Source organism: Schistocerca cancellata, chromosome 5 (genome assembly GCF_023864275.1).
Source record: "Schistocerca cancellata isolate TAMUIC-IGC-003103 chromosome 5, iqSchCanc2.1, whole genome shotgun sequence".
Classification (NCBI taxonomy): Eukaryota; Metazoa; Arthropoda; class Insecta; order Orthoptera; family Acrididae; genus Schistocerca; species Schistocerca cancellata.
Window position 1 is genome coordinate 147,814,359 of NC_064630.1, and position 15,112 is coordinate 147,829,470.

General features: G+C 38.5%; 1 protein-coding gene across 3 annotated transcripts in view; it reads right to left on the reverse strand.

The window, feature by feature from the left end:
* Positions 1–12,650: 12,650 nt before the first annotated feature.
* LOC126188292 (juvenile hormone esterase-like) overlaps positions 12,651–15,112 on the reverse strand; it is a 546,097-nt gene continuing 543,635 nt past the window's right edge. For 2 of the 3 annotated variants that reach the window (XM_049929880.1, XM_049929878.1), the window contains exon 13: positions 12,651–13,406. The gene's annotated coding sequence lies outside the window, so the exon portion shown is untranslated. The remainder of the gene's footprint in view (positions 13,407–15,112) is intronic. The other variant, XM_049929879.1, reaches the window with a different exon arrangement.

Genomic DNA, 15,112 nt, shown 5'->3' on the forward strand with positions numbered 1-15,112 from the left:
AATTGGTTTAACAACCACGTAATTTATGAACCTGTCTTGCCTCTAGCGAGTCCAATACATGAAGTACTTAAAAGTCTATATTCAATTGTTAATTTTTCTTTAACAATAATCAAAGTCACTAAAACAGCAAAGAATATTACATAATTGCTCCTTGTTCTTTCATCACAGCTTCTATGGCACGAGTGGCAAACACTTGTCAGCATTGTTCAACTGCCATGCTTACAATCCTCTCATAACAAACTTCCAACCTGCACACAGAAACAGGTGGTGCAGTAGATATGTTTCCACTCTCCCACTTATATTTAAAATATCGTGTGTTCGAGACAGTAGAAGGATGAGGGGTTCTAGAATTTACACAGAAATTCTTGAAGCACTACAACATCTCAAAGAAGATGAATTGTATTTTATTTATGAAATGTTCACTCCAAAGATTATTTGGCATAAATAGATCAATAAGTGATAGTAATTTCTTTGCTACATGTTCTTAGAGGTATATCTTTGTTCTTTTGAGCAGTTGATTGTATGAGTTGGAAGTCTGAGGATGGAGAAGTTCAACACTGGGCAACAAGAGGGTGGGGATGGTCAGAATATGGTGGTGTTGTCCAGGATTTTCTGAAAGTGAAATGTGAATACTGTGTTGGGCTATATTTCTTCTTGCAGATTAAAAGATATTGTGAAAATTTTATGTGAATGATCGGTCAGATATGAACCACAGCTACAAAACAGCAACAATAACAGCAAAAAAGCAGCTTGCATACAAGAAGAAGAAAAGGATGGAAAAAATAAAAGTGAAGTAAACAGTTGTGAAGTGTTTCATTGTATAATTATTAACAATGAGAGTCATTGATGAATCTGGAACAATAGGGAATACATGGGAGACTTACGTAGTGTCATGAAACAAGAGCAGAAAAGCTTTATTGATGAATCATGTAAATTATTGAAATAAAATGATAATAATGACATAAAAACCATGTTAGCTTCATTAATAAAAATGAGCAATGATAATAAGATTCATTTCACAGAAATGATCAATGATAATAAGTATCAGTTAACAGAAATGAGTAATCAACAGCTTAAAGATACAAAGGACCAATTTGAAAACATTAATGAGCATCTTGAAAATCATAAACAAGAAAATAAAAATCAGTTCTCAAATTCAATAATGAAGTTAAAACAGTCAAAGATGAGATCACTGAAGATAGAGAGAAAAACAAAATTGCTTCCAACTGCTGACAAAAATGTAAGTAGTCAAATATTGACTTTGTAAACAAATGTTGACATGAAACTGGACTCGTTGAAAGCAGTTCTGTTGAACAGGTGAAAACAGTAGACAGCAAATTCACAGAAAATATAAATTTACTTAACAACAAAACTAGAACCCTAGAAAGTAGTGTTTCAGTTTTGTGTAAAAATGTTGAAGAATTGTATAATGATGTAATTAATTGAAATCTTGTTAACAACATTGGTATCATGTCTTGCAACACTCCAGTGAAAAACTTCTCGAGTGGAAATAGTTTACATCCTGTAGATTTTCTGCAGCATTGCAGAGAGAATTTTGTCTCTCATATGACTGAGACTATGAAAATCAAGTTTATTAAGAAGTTTCTGGAAGGTGAAGCTTTAAGCTGGGCAAACCATATACTGATGATGACACAACCTATGCAGATTTTGAGATAGGGTTTCTAGGTAAATTTTGGTCAGAGACTGAACAAGCTACAATAAAAAGTGAATTTCTCAATGGACCAAATTACAGGGAAGGGCAAAAAAGTATGAAAAAGTTTTGCAAAAATCAAGTTATAAAATTACTGCATTTGAGCAAAGCTTTTGATGAACTTACCCAGATTGGTGCTTTAAAAAGGAGGTTATCAGCTGAGGTACAGTGAGACCTAATATATGAGGCAGATGACACAGTAGAACAGTTTTTGAAATTTGTAGATAAATTAGATAGAGTTTTGGAAAAAAAGCATGGAAATACGACTACAATAGACACAAATTTTGAAAGAGGTAGTAATCCAAACTGGCACAGTAATAATCACAACAGGAGAGAACACAGTAATCAAAATGGTAACAATGATTATCAGTAAGAACATAATAAAGCAAATGGTGCAATTTTCATTTCGGAAAGCAACATAGTTGCAGCAAAAACAGAAAGGAAAGGAAAAAGAAGTTATATGTATCTGTTCCACAAAAAAAGGATGTTGTAGAAACAAGATATTTTCTACCACATATAAAGAAGTATGTAGTTACAGTCTTTCATACAATTTTGTGCAAACAATTTAAATCTAGTAACTTATTATTTTTGCTTGTGTTGTGTTACTCTTCTACATGGGGTAAATAAGTCATGAGTTGTATTTTATTATGTTATTTTATGAGAAGTACTTAGTTTATTTTTTTATACAGTGTTATTTGTCAATGTTTAGAGTAAGCTTTAAGTGAAAGTCTCAATCACTTCTTGAACATTTATTCAGTTCTCAATACAATTTTCTTTGCAGTATGTAATAAACTGAATGTTATAATGCAGGATTTGAAATCTGTAAGATGGTAATGAGGAAATGAATGTTATGCTAATGTCTTGATGTTTAAGTAAGGTGAGCTTATTGTTATTGATGACGTTTGGTGGTGAATTGTAAGATGAGAATATTTTGTGAGAACTGAGAGCTAATGAAAATGTCTTATAGTTTTATGATGAGGATAAAACATGTGGTGTCACCGCCAGACACCACACTTGCTAGGTGGTAGCCTTTAAATTGGCCTCGGCCCGTTAGTATGCGTCGGACCCGCGTGTCGCCACTATCAGTGATTGCAGACCGAGCGCCGCCACACGGCAGGTCTAGAGGGACTTCCTAGCACTCGCCCCAGTGTACAACCGACTTTGCTAGCGATGGTTCACTGACAAATTACGCTCTCATTTGCCGAGACGATAGATAGCATAGCCTTCAGCTACGTCATTTGCTACGACCTAGCAAGGCACCATTGCCAGTTACTATTGAGATTATGAATAATGTACCCTCAAGAGCAATGTTCACCATTTACAGATTAAAGTTAAGTATTCCAGCAGCTACGTACGTTTTTTGGTAAAGTCTGATTTCCTTGTCCTGTTCCAGACCTCATGCCAGCCTGCGTGAGCTAAAACGCGTGCCTTTCGGCTTCCTCTAGTATACCGGGTTGGCTCTCTTGCCAACCCACAACAGAACAAATTAAATTTTTTTTGAATAAGTGAGTCAGACTAAGAAAATATTACTATAGTCAGCCGGTGTTAGCAGTGCATAAACATCTAGTGCTTTAGTGAAAAGAAAAAACTCTTTATGGAAAATGAAAAATTAGGAAATTTATAAGCTGTTAGCTCAGTTATTACTGTGGTGTCTTTGTGAGGGAAAAACACAATGGAGAACGCTGTTTTTGACACCTAGGCGAAATTAATGATTAACATTTTTTTCCTGGTGTATAACATGTTGTACTATTATGAACAGAATACAAGAATTACAGTGCAGATCAGTTTTTTTATTTGAGGCATATTGATGGTATTATAAGGCTCTGTGAAATATTTTATGATGTTGATGAGGTTTATGTTGAGATGAAATACTGTAAGATGAAGGTTTATTATACTGTGAGCCATAATGAGTACCTGAAGTTTATGAGGTTTATAACACATGTTAAGGAAATGCAATAATAGGGATTATTGGTGCTCTGTTTTGTAATGCATTGTGCTTTTGTTTATGATGGTATGCTCTAGAAAATCCTGAGAAATGACTATAAAGAAGTTACGAAAAATGATGTTGAGTATTAGCCTTTGATTATATGATTGCTGTTTATGAAAGCTTAAGCTGGATATGGTTTCTTGAAAATGACTGAATTTTATTTAAGTAGGAAAGGTAAACTTATAGGTAAGACATTGTAAAATGTTGTTACAAAGATATTTCATTGGTGTTATGAGAAAAGAGATAAGTTCCTAACTAAGTACATTAATTATGTCCTGTTTTCTAAAGTATTCTGGTATATTTTGTTTGTAAACACATCAAATAACCCTATATGGACTAAGATGTTTTATTTTCATCATAGGGCATCACCAATCAATGATATTCCACCTATTAAAGACAGATTTATAAATATTGGTATGCAGACATTCTTATGAAATACAAGTTTTATGTTAATATGATAAAATCTCTGTTATGTGTACCATCCTTTTGCTTATCCCATATACACTGAAGTGCCAAAGAAACTGTTGTAGGCATGCATATTCAAAAGCAGGGAGATGTAAACAGGCAAAATACGACACTGCATTCAGCAATGCCTATATAAGACAAAAAGTGTCTGGTGCAGTTATTAGATCAGTTACTGCTGCTACGATGGCAGGTTATCAAGATTTAAGTGAGTGTGAAAGTGGTGTTATAGTTGGTGCACAAGCGATGGGACAAAGCATCTCTGAGCTTATAGTTGGTGCACGAGCGATGGGACAGAGCATCTCCAAGGTTGCGATGAAATGCGGATTTTCCCATATGATGATTTGTACTGTGAATGTCAGGAATCCACTAAAACATCAAATCTGTGACGTCACTGCAGCTGGAAAAAGATCCTGCAAGAACGGGACCAATGACGACTGAAGAGAATCGTTCAAAATGACAGAAGTGCAACCCTGCCACAAATTGCTGCTGATTTCAGTGCTGGACCGTGTCAGCATGCAACTATTCAATGAAACATTATCAATATGGGCTTTTGGAGCTGAAGACCCACTCGTGAACTCTTGATGACTGCATGACACAAAGCTTTATGCCTCACCTGGGCCCATCAACACTTACTTTGGCGTGTTGATCACTGGAAACATGTTACCTGATCAGACGAGTCTTGTTTCAAATTGTATTAAGTGGATGGACGTGTGTGGGTATGGAGACAACCTCATCGATACGTGGACCTTGCATGTCAGCAGGGGATTGTTCAAGCTGGTGGAAGCTCTGTAATGGTGTGGGACATGTTCCGTTGGAGTGATATGGGACCCCTGATACACCTAGATATGACTCTGACAGGTGACACGTACATCCTGTCTGATTACCTGCATCCAATTCACGTTCATTATGGATTCCAATGGACTTGGGCAATTACAGCAGGACAACGCAATACCCCACATGCCCAGAATTACTACAGAGTGGCTCCAGGAACACCCTTCTCAGTTTAAACACTTCCGCTGGCCACCAAACTCCCCAAACATGAACATTATTGAGTATATCTGGGATGCCTTCAGCGTGCTATTCAGAAGAGATCTTCATCCCCCTCATACTCTTATGGATTCATGGACAGCCCTGCAGGTTTCATGGTGTCAGTTCCTTTCAGCACTACTTCAGATGTTAGTTGAGTCCATGTCACATCATGTTGTGGCACTTCTGTGTGCTTGCGGGGGCCCTACATGATATTAGGCAGGTGAACCAGTTTCTTTGGCCCTTCGGTATATGTTATTTGATATTTGGTAATAATTTGAGAGTGACAGAATAGGTAAAAGATTAGACTTTGAAATCGTTTCTGAAAATTTATGAGTACCTCACCCACCCCGGGATCCGAGCCACCACTTGTCACTGAGGGTTTTGTGTGGAAAGATGTGAAACAGGACTGTCAAACATGGGCCCACAGCTGTATTTCCTGTCAACAAAACAAAATAATAAGACGTCACACCTCTCCACCACTCGGCATGTTTGACATCCCTAAGGGACGTTTCCATTATGTACATACACTCCTGGAAATTGAAATAAGAACACCGTGAATTCATTGTCCCAGGAAGGGGAAACTTTATTGCCACATTCCTGGGGTCAGATACATCACATGATCACACTGACAGAACCACAGGCACATAGACACAGGCAACAGAGCATGCACAATGTCGGCACTAGTACAGTGTATATCCACCTTTCGCAGCAATGCACGCTGCTATTCTCCCATGGAGACGATCGTAGAGATGCTGGATGTAGTCCTGTGGAACGGCTTGCCATGCCATTTCCACCTGGCACCTCAGTTGGACCAGCGTTCGTGCTGGACGTGCAGACCGCGTGAGACGACGCTTCATCCAGTCCCAAACATGCTCAGTGGGGGACAGATCCGGAGATCTTGCTGGCCAGGGTAGTTGACTTACACCTTCTAGAGCACGTTGGGTGGCACGGGATACATGCGGACGTGCATTGTCCTGTTGGAACAGCAAGTTCCCTTGCCGGTCTAGGAATGATAGAACGATGGGTTCGATGACGGTTTGGATGTACCGTGCACTATTCAGTGTCCCCTCGACGATCACCAGTGGTGTACGGCCAGTGTAGAAGATCGCTCCCCACACCATGATGCCGGGTGTTGGCCCTGTGTGCCTCGGTCGTATGCAGTCCTGATTGTGGCGCTCACCTGCACGGCGCCAAACACGCATACGACCATCATTGGCACCAAGGCAGAAGCGACTCTCATTGCTGAAGACGACACGTCTCCATTCGTCCCTCCATTCACGCCTGTCGCGACACCACTGGAGGCGGGCTGCACGATGTTGGGGCGTGAGCGGAAGATGGCCTAACGGTGTGCGGGACCATAGCCCAGCTTCATGGAGACGGTTGCGAATGGTCCTCGCCGATACCCCAGGAGCAACAGTGTCCCTAATTTGCTGGGAAGTGGCGGTGCGGTCCCCTACGGCACTGCGTAGGATCCTACGGTCTTGGCGTGCATCCATGCGTCGCTGCGGTCCGGTCCCAGGTCGACGGGCACGTGCACCTTCCGCCGACCACTGGCGACAACATCGATGTACTGTGGAGACCTCACGCCCCACGTGTTGAGCAATTCGGCGGTACGTCCACCCGGCCTCCCGCATGCCCACTATACGCCCTCGCTCAAAGTCCGTCAACTGCACATACGGTTCACGTCCACGCTGTCGTGGCATGCTACCAGTGTTAAAGACTGCGATGGAGCTCCGTATGCCACAGCAAACTGGCTGACACTGACGGCGGCGGTGCACAAATGCTGCGCAGCTAGCGCCATTCGATGGCCAACACCGCGGTTCCTGGTGTGTCCGCTGTGCCGTGCGTGTGATCATTGCTTGTACAGCCCTCTCGCAGTGTCCAGAGCAAGTATGGTGGGTCTGACACACCGGTGTCAATGTGTTCTTTTTTCCATTTCCAGGAGTGTATATACCTTATCAGTCCCCTGCCTCCATTGGAGGGCCACAGGTATATCCTGTCTACAATCGACCGAATGTCTCATTGGGTGGAAGCCGTCACCTTACCCAGCATCACAGCAGAAACTGTGGCCAAAGGATTCATTGCTTGTCCACCATCACAACTGATCAGAGTCGACAGTTCGGATCTGCGCTTTTTACAATTCTCTGTAATCTTTGTGGTATTAAAAAGATCCATACGACAGCCTACCACCTGCAAAGCAACAGGTTGGTGGAACGATGGCACCACACCCTTAAAATTGCACTCAGGTCCCTCGACTGTCTCTGGTCTGAGGCACTTCCTTAGGTGTTACTGGGCCTATGTTCTACATTTAAACCAGATTTACATGCGGTGATTTCTGAATTCGTTTTTGGCAAAAACCCGGTTCTACCTGGGGAACTAATTCTCTCCTAAGATCCCAGGGATTCCCCCTCCTTCCCTGACTTTATCAGTAGGATGTGTGCACACTTTAGAAACATCTGGCTACACCCACCTGTCAACCATTCCCTACCTGACACTTATGTGCTGACTACACTCAGCACTTGCTCACACATCATGCTCAGGGATGACTCTGTCACACAACCCTTACAACCCCCTTACCTCAGCCCCTTCGAAGTACTCCAGAGGGGTGAGATGATGTTTGACATTATGATAAAAAATCGCCCACAAGCTATTTCTCTACACAGGCTCAATCTTGGCTTCATAGACTCCGACACCCCTCTGCCATCCCAGTCAAACTGCCTGAGCACATGTACTTTTGATGAACCTGCTAACAAGTCTGTTCAACCTACAGTTGGGTTTTCTCCATCCAGCGAGTCACCACTGCAGTTCACGGGTTCCTCAGGCATGTCATCATCAACCCCATTTACAGGTTTTGAAGACATTTTAGGTAATAGAGATGCGGATGCCCTGTCCTTTGTTTTGTGCTGCAACGTACCACCTGACCGCGTCGATGATGTGTCGATTATGGTGTTACATAATCAAGTGCTTGTACTGCTCACGGACAGCACAGACCCGATCCTCACTGAGGAACTCAATGTTAAGATAGTGCACAGCTTGTCCCTCCCACAAAAGTGTGACCCATCATGTGTTCAAGCTTTCATTTTTTCGGATGACTCCCTATGCATTTGGGGAAGGCATGCTCACACACTGCCTCCTCTCCCATATCGCTACTCTCAAGTTGGCTGATGCATCATTCCCCCCCACTGATTTTCAGATTATTAATTGGACTGGCAGCCGCCCACTGTGCCTTCACACTCTGACCCGATGGAAATGGAGCTTGCGGTTGTGCGCCTGCCGCCTCGCACCACTCACGCCGATGCTGTCACCCACATGACCCCCCCTCAGGGTATATAGGCCATACTCTGTACTACAGGGAGGGAGGGGGGGGGGCTGTGTGGTGTTGATAGGTCACATTGACCATTGACCACACAAATTACAATCTTTGGAAGATTAACTGCTCTGACAAGCTGCCATGTTTAATTCAGTCTGCCTTCGTACTTCACACAGTGTTCATGTGTATCAGTCTTTATGGTAAAATATATGTGTATATAGAAAACTTGGGAACTGTTTATTATGTATATTACAATCTGTATCCAGAATCCCATACACTTATCCTAGTAGTGTAGAAATAAGCATTGTTAAACGAGTGAATAAGAAGGGGAGTACAAAAGAGGTTTCAAACCACCGCCCAGTATCATTGATCCCTGCATTCAGTAAGGTTTTTGAAATGGTTATCCTTTCTCAGCTCTGTGCTTATCTCACAAAGAACAAATTTTTAGCAGAAATACAGCATGGCTTTAGGAAAGATTGCTGCAAAACTACTGCAGTTGCTGAATTTCTCCACAAATCCTCTTAGATCAAGGTACAAAGATAGCAGGTATATTCTTATATTGTTCCAAAGCCTTTGACTCAGTCAATCATGGGTTACTCATTAAGAAATCGAAGGCTTACAACATCAAGGACTCATCTATGCAATTACTGACCACATACTTGACAAATCACAAATAGTGTACTGAACTTTCACGTAAAATACATAATAAGGTAATTGATTTCCAGTCTACTAAAAATACAGTTACCCAGAGGGTACTGCACAGATGGGTCCTTGGTCCCTTTCTCTTCTTAGTTTATGGCAATGACATGACACAACCCTTCCACTCACATCTAGTAACCTATGCTGCTGATGCCTCCTCTTATATCATGAGAAAGACTTTGAGATGTTACACTCAGCTGCAGCTAAGAGTGTGACAGAAGGTCTAAACACCCACATCAGTAAATCCCAGTTATCAACAGTTAAAACAACTGTTTCTAAAGAGGCTGAAAGAAAAAAATATTTGCAGGATTACATCAGCAGATCTAAGATCTAAGAGGATTACATCACGTACAATGGCTACAGTAAGCCAACCATTACCATGTGAGAATGTATAATTAATGTCAATACTAAAATTAAGTCTACAACCACAGAAAACACAAGGTCCATCAATGAGGGCAGCAACACACTTCACTGGAATGCGATTCTTCTTGTCCCCAGCTGTTGTGGCGAACTCGATGTTCTCGATAGTTTTATCCTTGGTGTCCAACAGCACAAAAATCTCCACTGGGTAAACCACATTATCTCTGTATGTAAGAAAATCAGCAGTAGCTTGTATCTGATAAGTCAGCTGACAAAAATAGTCCCAAGTCAAACACTAAAAATTGTTTACTATGGAACAGTTTATCCATTTCTTAATTCTGGTATTGAACTGCGGGTTGTGTGGCAGACCTGCACCTGAATAGAATATTAGTATTACAGAAAAGAGCCATTAGGTTAATGCGTGGACTGAAGTCCACAGAGTATTGTCTTGAAACCTTTGTCCAACATAAATATTTAACAGTATATTCTTTGTATTAGTATAAACTTATTAAATTTTTTCTGAATAGTAAAAACGAAGTAAATAAGTGCAGATACACATAATTGTGATACTAGAAGTAAAGGTAACTACTTCAGGCAGAGGACAAACCTAAAAATAAATGTCTATAGTCGTTGTATTAATGGGCAGATATGGTTCAACAAGGGCCACATCCTTTGAAAACTTGTTAACCAAAGCTGTTCCACAGGGAAAAGCCTTCTTAGTATATAAATATTTATATTCACTCAGTGAACTGTAATCTATTTGCCTCCCATTGAAACATGTAATATAATTAGAATATTAAGATGAATGTATGTACCACTACTGTATGAGTTATTTATATCAGTCTACTTAATCTATGTGTGATGTGTGCAAAAGTCATCAGCTTGATGATGTAAATAAATAAATAAAAGTTTTGTGGGTTTGGTGATACAGTCAATCAATAGATAATTTCCTGTCCAGGGACCTAATTATGACTGAGAGAAATCACATATGGGGTTCCCCGAGGCTCAATCTTAGAGCCACTTTTATTCTTCATGTATGTAAATGATCTCCCATATAATATACAACAAGCAGAATTAGTTCTTTCTGCTGATGACACTAGATTGTAATCAGTCCAAACATACATACATACAGAAACAGAAGAAATGATAAACAAAGTTCTTAAAAGTATCATTGGCTGCTTATATGTTAATGGTCTCACAATCAATTTCAAAAAGACACAACATATTCAGTTCTTCAGATCAAGGGCTACTACACTAATGAGAAGTGTAAAACATGGAAAGGAAATTATAAATAGGATGGAAGCTTCAATATTCTTAAGTGTCCAAATTGATATGAATTTGAATTGGGAAAATACATTTTAGGACTCCTAAAATAGCTTAGTTCAGCCACATTTGCATATTGTAAATCTTGGGAAGAGAGAAATCCGTAAGTGACATATTTTTCATATTTTCATTAATAATGTGATATGTAATAATGTTAAGGGGTAACTCATCTTGAAGAAAGAAAGTCTTCATTGTGCAAAAATGTGCTGTAAGGATAATATAAAGTGCTAACTCACAATCATCTCTTAGACACATGTTTAAGGAATTGGGCATTCTGACTATTGCTTCACAGTATATTTATTCTCTAATGAAATTTGTTGTAAATAATCTGCTACAGTTCAAAAGGAACCATACATAATTACATAACCAGAAGGAAAAATGTGGTTCATTACGCCACATTAAGGCTGCCTTTTACCTAAAAAGAGGCACACAATGCTGCAACAAAAATTTTTGATCACTTATCCAGTGATATAAAATGTCTGACAGACAGCAAAGTAAAATTTAAAAACAAACTGGGAAGGTTTTTCCTTGACAACTCCTTCTATCCTGTAGACTAGAAGGAAACATGATATCCACTATGAACAGCCAAATCTAAGTATGGTGCAGAAAGGAGTCCATTTCAGTGGCTGTAAGATTTTTAATGCCCTCCCTTCAAGAATTAAGTGTTTGATAGATGATGATCTCCTGTTTAAAAAAACCTTAAGGCAGTTCCTATTGCAAGGATCATTTTATACATTAGAAGAGTTCCTGAACTACAGTGTTTAACATCTCTTGTATTGTAAATTGCAAATATATGCCCAAATTTGTATTTGTAATACCGAATATTTTTATTGTAAACATATATTTTGCAATATTTATTTCTTTGTAACACTTATTATTTTGTAATCTTTATCTCTCTCTAAAACGTATTTTTGTAGTGAGACCTAAGTTACTGTTCACTGTTTTTTGTTTTGTAATCTCTATCTATATCTAAAATGTATTTTCTTTGTAGTGGGACCTAAGTTACTGTTTACTGTTTTTGTTTTGTTTTATGTATTACCATAAATTCTGGCCAAAAGCTTGTAAAATTGACACGTTCCATATCCTGTGATACTGTCACAACATGGATCACCGGAACAAGAGATAAATAAATAAATAAATAAATAAATAGACTTACTTACTCATAAATGATAGGAATGTAACCACATGTACAAATTAATTTGTGATGTGAATGTTAAACTCATTCCAATTCATTACAATCTATCATGCAAAATTACCCAGGGAGCACAAAACTAACTAAGTATTAAGTCGGCACACTATGTTGTGAGGTGTGCCTTTCCCCCAGCTGGATTAACCATTCTTCCTTTCTGGTACACTCATATCTACATCTTTTGTGTCTGGGTTCTCTCCAATTTTCGGTCATATTTCTTTCCCATTTAGGGTTATGTCTTTAAATTCAAGGAGTCACTTAAAAAATTGTTTTGTATAGGATCTTGTCTCATTAAATATTTCTTTTTCACTTTATTACTAAAAACATGAGGTATGTATAAGCAATCTGAGTGAATAAGGAATAAAAAAGGTCTCCCAACATAAGTTAGCAAAAATTGAAACACAGGTTTTGCAAAATAAAATAAATTTTGAGAACTGCGCTAATTTAATTTTAATTCAAAGAAAGTTAAGTGGTCATGTTTCAGAGCAAATCATTGGAATATCTAAACCAGCTTCCATTCTTTTCATTGTAAATTCTCTATATGATATTATACTGATAGCTATATATATTTCTGATATATGGCGATGATGTATTTAATGAAAAAATCATTTTGTTACAGGTATATACACAAGGCTTAATGGCATATTACAATAGAATATTTTGTCTGTTCTTTACATGTGTGACCACTGACTATAACAAGGAGCAGGCTGAGATACAATAAAGTGTGTTAGTGAAGTGTTTGAAGAACAAACTGTGAGTCAAAAGTTTGAAAAGTATATTGTTGTACATTTTTGCAAAAGATTGTAAGCCTGTTTCTTGTCTAATGTATCTACTGAAAATACGAACTTTAATAAGAACAATGTGTAAAGTGTAAAAATTATATATTTGTGTCAAAAGACGTTTTAGCATACAAGGTGTTTTCACAAAGAAAATGAACTGATATAACACCTTTATTGCTTATTGTAAAACATCTGAAGTGCTGTTTCCCTCAAAATGGCCCTCTCTACTGGCAATAATTTCTTCCACTTTTGGAGAGCCTCCTGGAATGTGTCTTTTGGGATGGTGCACAGGTCTCTTATCACGATGTCTGGATTGTCCTCTAGGTTTGGCGATGTTGTCTTTTCAACATAGTCTCAAGTCTTGCGAACAGGAAAAAGTCTGCTGATACCAGATCCAGAGAATATGGTGAATGGGGCACAACAGGAACATGATGTTCTTCTGGACAGCTGTGGACAAGGAGTAACACATGAGCAGGTGCACTGTCCTGATGCAACATCAAAGTCCGGCTTTTCCTCAATTCAGGCCTACAGTCATGTTCACTTTGCAGCAACATCTGGAACAATTAAAGGATGGTTTCCATTAATCACAGCATGAACTCTCTTGATGCAGTAATTGTCTACTGATGTGGAATGTTGTCCAGACCTGGAATCATCACTGACCAACATTCATACCTATTGAAAATGCATAAACCACTCATAGCACTGTGTGTAATTTATACAGTCCTCCCTACATGATTGGCTAAACAACTGCAATGTTTCTGTGAAAGTTTTGCCAAGTTTTTCGCAATACGTCACATACACACATGTTGTTCTTGAAGTCTTTCATTGTCTCTTTGGTAATAATCCAATGAGCAGCTTGTAAATATGTTTACTTCAGCAGCTGTAGCTCACTTGCTAACAGTAAGAGCAAAATGTAACAAATGGCAGAGTGTTGGCTACACCAGCTGCTACGTGCACTCAGTAGCTGCCACAAAGAATTAAGTGTTTGGTAGATGATGATCTCCTGTTTAAAAAAACCTTAAGGCAGTTCCTATTGCAAGGATCATTTTATACATTAGAAGAGTTCTTGAACGACAGTGTTTAACATTTCTTGTATTGTAAATTGCAAATGTATGCCCATATTTGTATTTGTAATACTGAATATTTTTATTGTAAACATGTATTTTGCAATATTTATTTCTCTGAACCATTATTTTGTAATCTTCATCTATCTCTAAAATGTATTTTTGTAGTGGGAACTAAGTTACTGTTTACTGTTTTTTGTTTTGTAATCTTTATCTATCTCTAAAATGTATTTTTTTGTAGTGGGACCTAAGTTACTGTTTACTGTTTTTGTTTTGTTTTATGTATTACTATAAATTCTGGCCAAAAGCTTGTAAAATTGACACGTTCCATTTCCTGTGATAGTGTCACAACATGGATCACTGGAACAAGAGATAAATAAATAAATAAATAAAATAAATAAAAAAACAAACTCCCTCTGCTGCTTGGTGCACTATTTCAAAAATTCAGTTTCTTTTTGAATGCACATCATGTATTTCATATGCATATGTGATACCCTGAAGTCATAGCTTACAAAAATTTTACATTCTTTTATTTGTGATTTATGTTTAAATTTTGTAGCTAACTGTCTAGACACTGGATGATGTAGTCAGCAATTTGGCAATAACGGCCTGTATAACACAATGTGGGAATTATGTGATATAGCAAGGTGGATTCTTCCTGTTTGTTATGTTTCTTTCACTCCATAAATAACTAATTTTTTTGCCATAGGAAGGAAAGTGTTTTTCCAGGTTTTATTTCAAATTACTTTATTGTGCACTACCAGCTGTGGGTGTAGTTTATTCTCAAGTGCATCTGTAGTAACAGACGTTGATACATATGTGCTTGAGAATGTCATCTGAATTACATACTGATGGATGTATGTACTCATTCACATTTATTGAGGCTACAGTACCCACTTGGAAGGAAATGTAATTTTTTGCTTGTTTTTATCCTATTCTCAGTACATTTATCTATTGGCATGAGACACTTACATGAAAGTCTCAGCTTCGTATTTACACTTAATTTCACTTGAATTTATTGTTCAGGATATCATACTGGTTGTCCTGTTTACAATGATGTAATTAACTTTCATTATGATACTCATACTTAGAAAATACAATTAACGGATGTTGGTACTAAAGTTCGTAATATGAGCCAATCAAATTTTGAATGATCTGAATAACTGAACACCACCCATTGGGATTTTTTGTGATCT